This window comes from Meles meles, chromosome 3, assembly GCF_922984935.1.
Source record: "Meles meles chromosome 3, mMelMel3.1 paternal haplotype, whole genome shotgun sequence".
Lineage (NCBI taxonomy): Eukaryota > Metazoa > Chordata > Mammalia > Carnivora > Mustelidae > Meles > Meles meles.
Window position 1 is genome coordinate 82668712 of NC_060068.1, and position 14884 is coordinate 82683595.

A 14884-nucleotide genomic window follows, 5' to 3' on the forward strand; every position below is an offset into this window, starting at 1 on the left:
CAGAGGGGTAGCTTTGACCTTGACCAAACTCAATTCCCAGTCCCAGGTAACAGTAGGCTGACTATTTAACCTCTCCGAACCCCAATTTACTCATCTACAAAAGGAGGATAATACTTACTTCCTTTTAGGGTTATGAGAATCAGATAAGTCAATGAAAGTATTTAGAATTTGTTAGTGCAATTATACATTCATTTCTGTGATTTTTTAAAAAAATAAAATCTTCCACTAGATTAGAAGTTCTGTGAGGGTAACAGCTCTGCTTTTCCTTGTTTTTAGACCTAGATGCCTAGCATGGTGCCTGGCCTCTGTTAATGAGGGATGCTGATGATGACTCCTTATAAAACATATGGTGCCATGATAAGGTGCATCCCCTCAGGATTCGCTTCTACAATTTTTGTTAAACCAAGAAGTCAGATCCAAGAGCTCACCCTGTTTATATAGACCTCATTGCTGGGCTCTCCTCTGTCATGCAAGGTGTTGCAAAGATATCAGTTAGGTTAGGCAGATTCTCATAAACTATTAGGTTCATGGCATCAGCAGGAAGAGAGTCCTGAGGCAACCCGGTTCATTTCCCATGTTAAATCCAGCCATCCATACCAGCCTTATGGTCAACCTCCGGATCTTTTAAATGATGCTTCCTCAATCATGACTTCATTTTCTTTGGGGTTAGTCTCCATAGCAATTTTCTTTTCTTTTTTTTTTTTTTTCTATAATTGAAATATATTTGATGTATTATAACATGATATAAATTTAAAGTGGGCAACATGTTGATTTGATACATTTATATAATGTAATGTGATTGCCACTGTAGTAATGGTAAGCACCTTTCTCAGGTCACATAATTATCATTTCTTTTTAGTGGTTGGAGTAATTAATATCTAGTTTCTTAGCAAGTTTGATGATTGTAATATAATATTGTTGACTATACTCACTATATTGTACAGTAGGTCTCTAGTATTTATTTACCACTCATTGTAAGTTTGAACCCTTAATCACCATCTGTCCCCTCTCCCCACTCTCCATCCCCTGGTAACCATAATTTTACTGTTTTTACAAGTTTGGTTTTTTAAGATTCCATATATAAGTGATATAAATATTTGTCTCTCCCCATCTGACATCGCATAGCATAATGTCCTCAAGGTCCATCCATGTCACACTGCAATTTTCTAAAGTGGATAATGTTAAGGTCTAACTACTTCTGATGCTTGGGCTAACCATGACATCAAGATAAATTTCTCTGTCAGATCTGAAAGATATGGACAGAACTATACTGGACCAAAATAATAATTTGGGTGTTCTAGGCTTTATTCTCCTTAGGATATACATAGGGAAATTCTTCTGGAGGCATAATTTTCTGCTTGGCAGTTACTTCCTGAATATGGAATGAAGAGGCCTTTTTCCATTTTCCTCTCTTCAAGTTTGGTCCTTCACCTAAGCCTTTCTGGGATAATCTCAAGATCACGGTGTCTTGCAAACAAAACAAAACAAAACAAAACAAAACAAAACAAAACAAAACATGGACTTTAAAGTCCAACATATCTTAGTTGCACTCTAGGCTTGCTACTTACCAACTATAAAAATGTGGGCAGAGGATTTAGCTTTATTGTGTATCAGGTTCTAAGTCTACAAAATGAAAAAAATAATAATGTCTCTCTCAGAGGGTTACCAGGAAGGTCACAAAATGTAGAACATGCTATTTGCCTTCTCTCATAAGGAATATTATACTTATTTAGAAGAGGTACTTTGGAGGAGTGAGACCCCCAAGGACAAGCTCAAGACGCCCAATGTGATTAATCCTTTGAAATGCACCAAATAGAGGGAGGATTTGACTTAGCCTATAAGGGGGAAGGGGAGAGAGGAGAGGGTGGAGATAGTGAGATGGTAGAAATCTCTACATAGTTTACTTAGACATCTCCTCAAACCCTTTTCTTGTCCCCCTGAACAAACCTATAGATTTGACTGAACTCATAAGATTGGTTCTGGAAACAAGCAGATGGGGCTGGATTTCAGCTTGGGCCCAAAAAGAAGACAGCACAGCTGAATATAAACCATATACAATGAGATTAGACTCTAACACTCTGGGAATTCAGAGAAATTGAAGGAAGGGCTTTGAACTTTCACAGTTTTTGGAATTGGGAGTTTCAAGCCAAGTTCACTCGAGTCCAAGGAACAAGGAAATCCCAGGGGATAGCTGGATTCTTGAGGATTTGAGTTAATGTACCTAAAAGCGGTCTGCTACGTAGTGCTCATCTAAAAACTGATGACTACTATCTTCAGCTACACCCAAACCCAAAGTGGTATATTAGATGTGAATTGGCATTTCAATGGTGGAGCTAAGCCCAGATCAAGGTATTAGATATAAGAAGAAGACTCCATCGAACTTCAGCAGGAGAGGGGGGAGAGAGTGAAGAAAAAAGATGCCCCAGATAGGAATGCCCGCCTATTCAGCCCTTTGTTTGTTGTGAGATCCATCTGCCCGAGTCCAGACAACAAGGGCTTTCGTTTTTACACTCACAGTAATAAGCTTTGCAACATTTCATGTGCCTTCTAATCGATCAGCTTGTCTGGTTTGAATGAAATAAGGGCACATGAAAGAGCTTTTCCAAATATAAAGTGTTACAGAAGAGTGATGGTGCTGTGATCATGGCTGCCGTGACCACCCACCTCTGTAAGCTAGATGAGAGCCCGGGCTGCTGTCTTATTCATGGCCTATCCTTTCTGCCCAAGACAGAGCTCAGAAAGTATTTACCAAGTGAACAAATGACAGCGTTCAGCATTTTTCACTTTTTGAGTAACCATCCCGTCTGAAAGTTTATTCTCTACCCTGTCTCCTTAGCCTTTATGCCAGTGATTCTCTGTTCCTCTGACCCCACTTCCGTTTCCTCTCTTTCAGCTAATGACTTCGTCCACTATTGTACAGAACACTAAAAAAAGGTGACTACAATTCTTCCTCTTGAGCCAATTCTGTGCTTCTGGGGTTTCTATTTCTTACCCATAAACCCAAACGATCAGGTTTCTGTCCCACCACTCAACTGAAATTATTCCCAACAGTCAATGTAAATTCACTGTTTGGAAAGGCTGATTACCTTTACTTAGACTTTACTCTCCTTGACCTTCTTGAAACACAAGACACTCTGGTCACATCTGGTCCCTTGAAGCTTCATCCTTTGGCTGCTGGACTCTACCACCCACGGTTTTCTGACTATATAGAGTATATATCCTTGTTGACCTCCTTCCCTTCTTCTACGTATCCCTGTCTGTGGACCAAATTCTCATTCCCTCCTCACCAAGTCTCCATTGATTTTTGCCTTTTCAACTTCTATGACACGTGGGCACTGGCACCTGGATTGTATTTTCCCACCTAGACTCTCTGCTTCTCTAGTGCTTCAACTTACTGCTCTGTTCTTCAAGGAGGATGTTTGGTACCCACTTCCACCTTGGGGCAGATCTCCTTTTCCTGAAACTGGAAGGCAGCAGCTGAGGGGAGAGACACTAGGACTGTCTCCTTGGTCTTCCCCTTTCTTGGAATATGTCCAACATCCTCTATGATTCCCATTTGGATGACTCATGGACACATTTCTCTGCCTGTAATCTTATCAGATGTCAGTCCACATTTCCCAAGGCTTCCTAGATACTTGCATTAGAAGGCCCCACCCCCTTCTCAGACTTAGCTCTAAAATGTGACCCACTTTCCCACATAATCTGAATCCCCCTCATTACAATCAATAGCACTGCCATTTTCTCCAGTTTTTAAAGTTTATTTTTGATTTTCCAATTCATCTTTGATTCCTCCTACTACTTCTAACTTATTTCTGCTCGATGTAATTATTCTAAAATAACCTGTTGTCTATTCCTCTCTTCTCTACAAAGGCTCTCTCATTTTCCCTTACTTCCATTCCCACTGCATTTCCACCACAGTCTCACTTTGCTTTAGGTCATCATCTCAAGTCTGAATGAATAGCATATTCCTCAGCCTACCAGGAGCTGGTGTGCCGTGTATTTGGAGTTTGGCTGCCTGGATATGTATCAAGGCCTTATTGCTGCTGCTGCTTCTTATAAGATAGATTTATTTATTTATTTATTTATTTATTTAGGGGAGAGAGTGCACATTCGAGAGAGAAAGAGAAAGGGAGAGGGAGAGGAGAGTTTCAAGCAGACTCTGCACCGACCACAGAGCCTGATGTGGGGCTTGCTCCCAGGACCTTGAGATCTTCACTTGAATTGAAACCAACTCAGCTTAACTGACTGTGCCACCCAGGTGCCCCAAGGCTTACTGCTCCTTGCTGTGTATGGAAGACATTTTCCTTGTGCCGCAACTCTGGCCAGATATACATGACTGGCTCCCTCTCACTGCTGTTCTCCTGCTCCCCCTTCATGGCTCCCCCTTCATTGTCTCTGCCTCCATGCAGCCTCCCTGACATAGCCAGATCTTCCTGCTTTCTTTCTCTGCTGGAACACACTAGCTTTTATGTGTCAGCAGCATCATTTCCTGCTTAGGAAAAGTGCTATTGTACTACATTAAAGTACTCAGTAAGTATTTACTAAGCGCTCTCCTAGGCACTAGGGAAATAGTGTGGAATAGGGCACAGAGTGAAGCTTACACTCTAATTATGCGTGTGGAAGAGGTAGTTAGCAATTACATAAATAAGCCAGTCAATCGAGAACGCTCTAGTGATAAGCGCTATGAGGAAAAATTAAACGGGGATGGATTTGAAAGTCTTTGAGCAGCTATTCTGAATTGGTGATGTGGATAAGGAGAATTTATTGATTTTCTGAGCAGGGAACATTGAAGCTGAGATCTGAATCATAGAGGAGTTTAACCCTGGGATAATCTGGGATAAGAAGTTTCTAGGTGAAGAGGCTAGCAAGTTCAGTGCCCCAAGAATGGGGTAAGCCTAGTGGCTGGATGAATGCAGAGAAGTGCTGGGTACAGGAGGAAGCACGTAGTCCAGAGAAGTTGTCACAGGCATATGGGGGCCCCAGATTGGACACAGCCTTGCGGCCTCAGGTAGGAAGTTTTAGATCTCAGTTTACATGTGACGGGAAGATATTTGAATATTTTAAGGAGAAGAATGATACACTCCAATATATTTTAGAAATATCACCCTGGCTGCTGTGTGGAGAAAGAGCGGAGGAACCACCAAATGGAGGCAGGGAGGCTGGTTGTGAGGCCACTGCAGGAGTCCCAGAGACTGTTGGGGTGGAAGTGATACAGGATGAGGGAAGGGCGCAGACTGGGAGAGGTCCTGGAGAGGTGGCTGGCACGACTCACCGAATGACCAATGTAACCACAGAGGGGAAGTGATAAACCTCCTTCTTACTGAGGTGAGGATGAAGGGATCACCTCTGTGAGGTGGCCAGAGAGAAAAATGTTTCATTTTTTCAATTAAAAAATGTATTTATTTATTTGACAGAGAGAGACAGCGAGAGAGGGAACACAAGCAGGGAAATGGGAGAGGGAGAAGCAGACTTCCCGGTGAGCTGGGAGCCCAATGGGGGCTCGACCCCAGGACCCTGGATCATGACCCGAGCCGAAGGCAGAGGCTTTGACCCACTGAGCCACCCAGGCGCCCCGAGAGTAAAATGTTTTAGAGAGAGATGTTGCTATGGGCTAGAGGGCAGGTTGGCTCCTCAGAGGGGAACAAGCTAGGCCTTGAAGGATGATCAAGAGAATGATGGAGGGATGGGTCAAGACCCTGGGAAAACAAGGATGTGTGAAGTTATTGATGCTCAAGGTATTTATTAGACCTTCAAGTGGGGATGGTGTCAGACAGGTGGATACGGGTCTGAACTCAGTTTATTCACTTCTTAAAAAATCCTACCATTCTTTTCATTTGCTTTTTTTGTACGTGTATTTCTTGTTTTACAAGCTAGGGAGCAAGCCACTCAGGGTCAGGGCTCATGCCTCCCGTTTATCACATCTTTCACGGTACTACCACGAAACCCCGTGTAGAGAGGCTCTCAGTATTTTAGGATGAATGCATATCTTTGATGAGAAAATGAAGGACAGAGAGACTAAATATGTCAAAACCAAGCCTGTGCTCATTCACGCCAATGATTTTCTAGCTCAAGCCTTATTAGGAGCCAGCACTCTGCTGGCCCGTTGCTGAAGGGTTCATATTGAGGAGGGAGACAGAGACGGAGAGATCTGAAGACCAGAATGTAACAGCAGAGGGACTTCCGGTACGTGCTCTGACCTTCTCCCAGCCCTCGGGCTTCTGAAGCCTCTCCTTTTCTCTTCATGATCGTGCTGGTTTTATGTTTGTCTGGCTCATCTCCCTGTCTTTGATGGCACCCCGTTCCTGTTCCCTGGGGGTCTACACTTAATACTCTTCACCTCACAGATGTCCTGTCTCCCTTGCCCCAGGAACTCTCTTTCATCATCAAAAGCATTTAATCAGTCATCTATTTAGCACACTGCTCTGTGTTAAGAACTAGACACGTTCCTGGCCTCGAGGTTTCTGACAGTTCTGAAATATCTTCTGTATTGTGCCTTTATTCAGAAGTTGTCGTGGTGGCTGTCCTGGTCTTCATCATCATCGGTGGACTGCTGGTGAAGGTAGGCCCTGCTCAGGGTCTGTTGCCTCTGCTCAGATACAGATGTCAGTTCGAGAAAAATGTCTATTTCCTGGGCTCTCTGGGGTTGAGGGCAGAGGATCTGAGCAGCGTGTGTGAGCCCCATAGAGCAAGGTTCAGATCCTGACTGCTGCTTTCTAGATGTGTGATTTGAGCGACAGTCCTAATCTTCCTAAACCTCAGTTTCCCCTTTTTATATGGGCTACTACGCACATACTCTGCAGCGTGGTCAAGAGAGCGATGAACTGATGTGGGTAATCCCTCAGCACAGTGCCTGACACAGGTAAGGACTTGACAAATGGTAGCTTCTGGTATTATGGATAAAATGACATGCCATGTAGAGCATTAGTAAGGGCCAGAAAACAGACAGAAATACAATCAGAAAGTGATGATAAAATCTTAGAGATGGAAGAGGCCAAAGCAGAAAAGGTAAAAGATATTCAGGAAATAAATGGTGAACGCACATGTAAAAATGTAAAGGCTTGTGTTCTCAGCCTGACTGAGTTCACGGGGGTCTGAGAGGGCAGGCTAACACTATTTCCCAGGAACCACTCCACCATGAATAGGAAGGTAGAGGATTTCTCTCTTCCCAGATATGTATAGAGGCAAAAAACAGTGGATTACTTCCCCAAGCCTCTTTTTAGGAAGATTCGCAGATAGGGACAGGATCTCTGTAAAAATCCACTGGAGGGAAGGAGTTGGGGGGGGGGCCACACCAATGCCCTAAGGGTCAGGAAATGGGTCTCTGAAGAGCTTTCTGGGCTCTGCCTTATACAAGATTGCACTGAATTCTTCGAGTTAGCCTGAAATTTGGCAAAAAGCCTTTCCTCCTGGGTAGCAGAATAATTTTTAGAAGATCCAGCTGGCACATTTCAGAGACACACTAATGAGTCAGGAATGATCTTCTAAGGCTCTCCCACACCAAACTTGCTCAAGGGTAGAGAATTTCCAGGGAAGCCAGCAGAAGATTTATGAGGCTAATCCCAGAAGTATTTTCACCTCTATCTATTGGGCCAGAGACAGTGGGTTTGGGGTGTCAGGGCTGGAGAGGGCAAATGAGAAGGGGACAAAGACATGACTCCTACCTTCCAGAGAGAGCTGGAGGGAAAAGGGACTACTGGAGCTGGCTCCTGAGGATTCCCTGACAATGAAATATTCAAGATCATTTTTGGAATGTACTGGCCTGTGGGCCCCACAGAGCCTCATAGATGAATTTGAGGAGGAAAGGAGGCACAAAACCTGGAGGCATGGGGTGGAGGGTGGGGGGAACAGGGGAGAGGGCTGGGGGGATGCTCACTCCAACAATGTGTGGGAAGGGAAGGGGGCTGATAAATTAGCTCCTCTGTCTTCGCGCAGATGGGGAGGAAAAAGAGGAGGAGAAGGGGGGTCGTGGGAGGGAGGAGGAGGGGAGTGGGAAGGAAGAAGAGAAGGAGGAAGAGGGAGAGGGAGGAGGAGGAGGGGAGAGGAAAAAGGAGGAGAAGAGAGGGAGAAGGAGGAGGGGAGAGGGAGGGAGGAGGAGGTTGAGGTGGCCGTAGTGTTTGAGCCCAGTGGTGTTTCTTGTCACCCAGGGCAAGTCACTCCCTGAATATTGCTGCCTTTTCTTGGAATGAAATCATCTCTCTGTTACATCATGGGCTGGAGACCTATCTAGGCTTTCTTAGAACTCAAGGGTCCTTAACAGAAGACCGAGGGGATATGAATTGGATCACTGGGAGAACATCTACAGCAGCGTGATGCTCTTTGGCAAAAAGGCTCCTACATGCATTCAAAAGACAGATTTCTTAAAATACAAAATGGCAAAGTAGGATAACAAGATTTGATTAGTTGGGCTCCATTTCAGTCATGCGTGGGCAAAGGGAACAGACACATTGGACAAGATTTAGATTGATAGATTATCCAAAGAACCTTGAATATGCCAAAACTTTGAGGTTTCTTCTTCAGAAAATCTTGTAGTTGTAAAAAGTGGGAAAATTACATTATTAGGATTTCACCTCTTGTACTTTCCCCCAGCCAGAAATAGCCAAAAAGCATGCCAACACTGGGGGAGGCTTCAGGCACCTGTGGAACTCACCAGCTGAATAATCAAGAGATGGTTGGGGGTGCTTGGGTGGCTCAGTCAGTTAAGCATCTGCCTTTGGCTCTGGTCATGATCCCAGGGTTCTGGGATCAAGTCCTGTGTCAGGCTCCCTGTTCAGCAGGGAGTCTGCTTCTCTCTCTCTCTTTCCCTCTGCCCCTCCCCCTGCTTGTGCTCTCTCTCCCTCTCTCTCTCTCTCAAATAAATAAAATCTTAAAAAAAGAAAGAGATGAATAAACCATAGGGAAGGCCCTTCTCTTGGGTAACAAGGATATTCATTCAGCACTGCCTTTCCTCCTTATCTCAGGTAACCATCATCCCAAGATAGAGAGGCCTTCTAGACCCAGGGGGAGGGCTTGGGACTTGCAGTTCGGATTCCCCTGAGGCCTTTAATGGCCGCTGCCACATGGGCACAGGTGTTGCTTTCCCACCTACTTCCACCTCCACCAAAGCTTCCCAAACATGGATTCACCGTTTAACAAGTGAAATGAACTTTTCGTAATATAAGGTGCTTTAATTAGTGACAGTCTCGGTAGCAGAAAATATGTTCACACCATTTCCCTTCCAGAAATTTCTAAGTGGTCTCCAGGGGTCTCAGAAATAAGACTCAGATTTTCGAATAAAAGGAGTTAGCCTGCTTGAACCCACCATTGCTTTAATGTTCAAATTTTGAGTCTGTCTTTTTCTAACTGGATCAGACCTGAAAGCATTCAAATACCAAGTGCCTTAAAATTTTTCACAGTTGTTCCTTTCAATACTCAAAGTCTATAAACTATGTTTGCCCTTTCCATTAATATGAAATTTTGGGTGCATGCATGTGTTCACACGTGCGTGTGTGTGTGTGTGTGCGTGCATGGCTATGAACTAAGGCAGGGAAAGGTGAAGAACGGGTTCAAGTATAGCTGAGAAAACTCCAGTTTGACGACAGGCCTCAGGTCCTAACCATACGTCCCAGATTTTTAGGACAGTCCTAATTCCACATATTCAGCCCTGTGGTCAAACCACATATCTTCATTGGGAAAATATGGAATCTGCTCAGGGAAATAAGCAGGTGGTTCCTCACAGCCCTAGTTTCCATTTCATTATTTGCTTGTATGGAGAGGCAGCCCTTTGAAACACCAGCGTCTGAATTATCTGCTTAAAATGATGAAAAATACCCAGGCCATCCAATGGCAGGTCTGTTTCCGGTTTCTTTTCCCTGGACTGTAACATGTAATGAGCCACCTCTGTCTGCCTGGTCAGCCCTAGAGACGAGACCCTGTTATCAGTCCAGGAGAAATTCAGCTCTCCACATTCTCACAGACTGCCGGCTGCACCCCCTTGGGGCCGGGTGCACAGAGGGGCAGGCAGAACCTCCAGAGTACGACAATACAGCAAAACACTGTTCCCTTCGAAACCCCAGATTATAATAATTAATAATCTGCCGATCATGGTTCATCCTCTGTACTGTTAACTTATCTCTTGGAGGCAGATGGATAGGAGTTACCACGTGAGAACTGGAGCCACAGGGCACCAGTTCAAGATTGGATGGTGAGAACAAAACTGTTAATGAAGACTTTTGATTTCTTCTCATGAGACACACAGGATTCCTAAGCCTTATCAACACTTGGGAATACCCAGTGCAATTTTTTTTTTTTTTAATAACCCCATGTTCTTTGCTAATAGGAAACAGGAAAGACTGGTTTAAGAGAGTTTTGGAGCTGGGTCTGATGGGAATTAGAACAACACCACTGGTGTGTTTCACGTCTACTACTACGTGGATTCAGATAGAAATCACTTTCAGTGCCTCCCCTCCCCTCCCTGCCCCCTACTGCCCCTGTCATGTACAGGAGCTTGTGTTTCCTGCTGATTAAAGAAAAAAAGCCACGTATTTACCAACACTGCTGATCCAGTCAATCCCTCTGGCCTCTGTATTCTGAACTAATGTGGGGTTTGTTGGAGTCTGAGGTAGGCTTAGGAGTAGAGAGGTTTAGACCACCCACTTTTTTGGATCTCGAAGACAGTGCCAGATCTAGGTTGAAGTGAAGCACTTCATGCAAGCTTGTGGGTTTGAGTAGAGACAATTTTAACTCTGTCAGAAGGTACTTTGCAGGCATTTTCATATTAGTGTCCCCCAGGGGATGGGGTTAAGCCCGGGGCCCCCCGACTGCCCACACTGTGTGAACTAATCCACCCGCACACAAGGGGCAGCTTTGGTTTCCTGGCTTTTCAGCAAACACAACATTTATTTAGGCATTTTCATTAAAAAAAAAAAAAGAGAGACCAGAATGTCGCACATTCTCCCATCAATTGCCTGTTGGATCTCTATCCTAGGAAACTGTTGAAATCAGGCATGCTCAACCCTTTCTGGTGAGGAACTAGTTTTGAGATTGCCAAGTAAGTCAGAGAATCATAGATTATTCAACCCGGATCCCTGGCTCAAATTCTTTCATTTTATTGGTGTGGCAACCATGGCCTGGAGAGGTAAGAGGACTTAGCTAAAGCCATAGTGCCACTGACTCTTTATTTACTGATTTAGTTGTGAGTCAAAGAAGTGTCACACATCTCCTACGCATTGGGCACTGTGCTCAGCCCTGGGTATACCTTCGTGAACAAGACAGGAAGGATCCCGTAAGGAGTCTGCAGTCTGCTCAGAGAGATACATGCTAAGAAAATAAGCATCACAAAGGGAACCGTATTTCATGAGTTAAACAGACAGCTGGGGGGTAGAGAGAAGGTGTCTCAAGTAGGGTCTTCACGAAGGTCCCTGGAAAGTGAGGCGTTTAGGCACTGGGAGAGGAAGGGGTGTGCGGCAGGAGCATTGCTGGTAGAGGGAAGAAGGGGAGTTCCAATAAAGAAGCGAGGGCTGCGGCAGGCCAGACCGGTTCTCCAACAGGAATCCTCTTCCAATTACATGTGGGAATCAGTGGACCGTCCACGTTGCCCTGGTGGATCTTGAATGGCCAGTGGAGTTGATTATTAGATGTCATGTGAAATTATTCAGACATTCCCCACCCTCTCTTTTTTCATCTGTTGTTGTAGAAGTGAAATACAGATTAGACCGGGAGAGATTTTATGTCAAATGCATATCCTACTCCATCCTGGTATGGAGAAGGGAGAAGTTCACCACACCTACATGCTTGCTGAGTTACAACATAAAGATAAATTACTCACCCCTGAGTATAACATACATGCAAGGATAACACAACGCAGCCCAATCCCTCTTTGCTCTTCCTCAGCTAGAAATAGCCTCCCCTTCCCCTTAGCTCCAGGTCTCTGTCATTTTACGTTGAAAGAGAGAGAGAGCAAGCACAGGAGTGAGCATGAACGGGAGGAGGGGCAGGGGGAGAGAAACTTTAAGCAGACTCCCCACTGAGTGCGAGGATGTCCCTCCCCCGCTTACAGGGCTCCATCCCATGACCCATAAGATCATGACCTGAACCAAGAGTCGTCACCCAACTGACAGAGCTACCCAGGCGCCCCAGACTACCTAGTTTTTATGCGTACACCCATTCTTTCTAATGTCTTCTAAGTTCATTGAGGGTAGGATGGTATTGAGTTCATAATCCACTAGCAAACCCAGCACCCAGCATAGTGCCATGCCCATAAAAACTGCTCAATGAATATTTGTTGAATGAATCATATAGAAAGACTTTAAAATAATCTTTAGGGAAAGGCGTCATTAGAAAGGGAGCATTGCTTTTTTTTCTTTCTGGCTTTTGCGCAGTGGTCAGCATAGGGAGCCCATCATGATGACTTTTATTACCAATAACAAAAAATGGCCACCGCGGGATCCTTGCTTACTTCCTGCGATGAAGCGCTTGGCTCAGTGACAAGGATATCACTGAGGACAGAGAACCAAACACTGAGCTGTTTAACAGAACCCTCAGCAGGGCCGCTGTTGCCTCATTCTGTGGACGTGTGAAGTCATGTCTGAGCGCTCAGTTCTCAGCGCCCAACCCCCTCAGTCCCTGTTCCCAGTTCAGACAGTGACACAGACCCTGCATCCTGTCTCCTGACCCCGGCTCTGCGGGCTCCAGGCCAGTCCCACCAGAGGCAGCTTGGCAGCTGGGCCCAACAGGAAGTGCACGCGGCCCCATGAGAGCCTCCCAAGTACAGGTCAACTCTGTGTCTGCTGTGGAAAGCTGGGGGGAAGGATCTTCGCCCTCAATGCAGTCCTTCCCTCTAATGCTGCTCCGGCCCCACTCCCAAGCAAAGGACAAGAACTGCAGAAGGAAATAGGAAACTCTGTTGGTCTAGGGCCATCTACTCAGCAGAAAACTGATGAAAATCCCAGGTCAGATTCCTGTTTGATGCCAAAGCAAAGAACTTCCACTGAAATGAGGGTGATGGGTGGTGGTTCCGAAGATGAAAGAGGCGGGTAGGACCCAGAGGGAGTCCATCCCCGCCTGGTGGGTACAGGGGTAGGTCCCTCCTGCTAGATCACCACTCCAACAGTTGTAGCACATCACTCCCATCAGGAAAATTCACTTTTAGTGGGAAGGGAGGGGTTCAAAAACGCTAGCATCTAGCTGACAACACGAAGTTGCTGGAGGTCAGAGGTGGGAGACGAAAATAAAGATATTAAAACGGATTAATGTCAGTCATTTGCTGATTGGCTCTTTGCCTCTGCTAAGCACTCAGCCAACAGCAGGGAAACTGGGCCACGGGTAACTGGGCGTCTGGGGCAGAGGCACTAAGAGGTGTTTATTATTTAATGGAGGAGTCCTGTGCTCTCGACTTCAGGAATGACAAACTTCCCTCCTAATGTTCTTTGAGAAGACACCGTATGGCCTGGTTTACTTTGGGTTTAACAGCCTGTAATTATCATTAGATGAGGAAAGAAAGCCATTATATTTCTTACTACTTTCTTTTGCCGTCATCCTCACAGAAGACATAAGCCATAAAGAAGAAAAAGAAGAGGAGAGCCTGGGTGGCTCAGTGGGTTAAGCCTCTGCAGTGTCTGCTCGGCAGGGAGCCTGCTTCCCTCCCTCCTCTCTCTGACTACCTCTCTGCCTACTTGTGATCTCTGTCAAATAAATAAATAAAATCTTTAAAGAAGAAAAAAAAAGACACTAAGCCCGGGAAGCAGGCCCAGCCCTTGGGACTGGTAGCCCTTGGGACTGGCAGCCAGCGGTGGGGGTGTGGGGTGTGGGGGTGGAGTGCAGAACTTCTACCCTTGAAAAGCCAAGCTATGGGTTATTGTGTGGGGGGCTGGAATCCCCAAGAGACCAATTAACACCTCGTTCAGGGGATTACCCACTCCAGGATTTGCAGATAGTTCCTTAAATAGCAGTGTTTAGACTTAACTCACATGTTGATAAAAGGGCTTCCAGAACCAATGAAGAGTCCTGCCGTGGACTCTGGAAGAGGCGTGAAGGGCTTTGGGTTAACAGCTTGGCCCTACATTCATTGCTGGAGGAATCCAAGCCTGACAAAAGATGGCTTTTAAAGGAGAAACTCTTTTTCTTAGAACTAGTTGGCAGTCTACTTGCTCTCTGAGGCCGCCGTTGCCCCGTCCCTAGGGGTCTTCCAGGGGTCTGCATCTCCTAGGACTTGTAGCTGGTGTGTGCCAACTGGCTTTGGGCCGCATCTGTGCGATTTTAGCTTGGGAATCAAATCTTTGTTGTTATCTTCGTTGCTGCCCGTTTTTATTTTAAACTGTTTTGCCCTGTTGCCAAGGTGCTTTCCAATTAGAGGAGCTTTATTTCATTTTCTTCATGTTGCTGTATTTGTTTGCCATGTTGCTTACTATGGAATGACTTTGTAATGGCGAGGGTGGAGAGCTGATGCTGGGTGGGGGGCAGTTTGGCAGCCTCCAGAACCTACTTGTTTGCAGCCCCAATACTAATGAGCCAGTGCCCAAACAGAAGCCATCCTGGGCATTTCCCTGTCACCCATTCCCACTGTTATCTCCCTGGAAAATAGGGTAACAGTCATCTTGCAAAAAATGCATTAAGATGAAATCAATTAGAGATCCACCCTCCCGTTACTTAAAATTCATAGAGTCCTTGTTTTGTAGACGTGGAATCTAAGTCTGTGTCCCTTTTCTTTGCATGTGTAGCCTGTTGCTGTGCCCATTCAGTGTTAGAAACACTGAATGTGCCCATTCAGTTAGAAACCCTAACTGGGTTTTGAATCAATAAGATGTAAATACTGTAAATAGAGTTTTGATCTGTAACTTTTTTTTTTAAAAGATTTTATTTATTTATTTGACAGACAGAGATCACAAGTAGGCAGAGAGGCAGGCAGAGA